The following is a 450-nucleotide window of genomic DNA, read 5'->3' as shown; positions in this document are numbered from 1 at the left end:
CCTGGTAACCAACAAAGAAAATTTCCTTCCATAGATAAACCATTCCTTGAATTTTACAAAAATGGACTATTACAATATTTGTCCTTCTGTGATTAACTTATTTTAATCAGCATAATGTCCTCCAAGTTCATCCATGTTATGCAGCTTTTTGCAGATTCTACATCATTCTTTAGGGTTGCATAGTATTCCGTTGTGTATGTACTATAGTTTGGTTATCCATACCTCAGTTGATGGACACCTCAGTAGTTTCCATCTTTTGGCTATTGTTAATAGTGTTTTGATGAACATGGGTGTGGATATGTCTGCTCTTGTCATGGCTTTCACTTCTTTAGGATATATACCTAGTAATGGAATGGCTGTTGTTGTTGTTGTTTGGTTCTGTCGAGTCGTTTCCAACTCATAGCGACCCCATGCACAGCAGAACAAAACACTGCCGGATCCTGCGCCAGC

Source organism: Orycteropus afer, unplaced genomic scaffold, assembly GCF_000298275.1.
Source record: "Orycteropus afer afer isolate SDZICR_OR568_19922 unplaced genomic scaffold, OryAfe1.0 scaffold00511, whole genome shotgun sequence".
In the NCBI taxonomy this organism is placed as follows: domain Eukaryota; kingdom Metazoa; phylum Chordata; class Mammalia; order Tubulidentata; family Orycteropodidae; genus Orycteropus; species Orycteropus afer.
Note: the sequence above shows the minus strand (reverse complement) of the source record.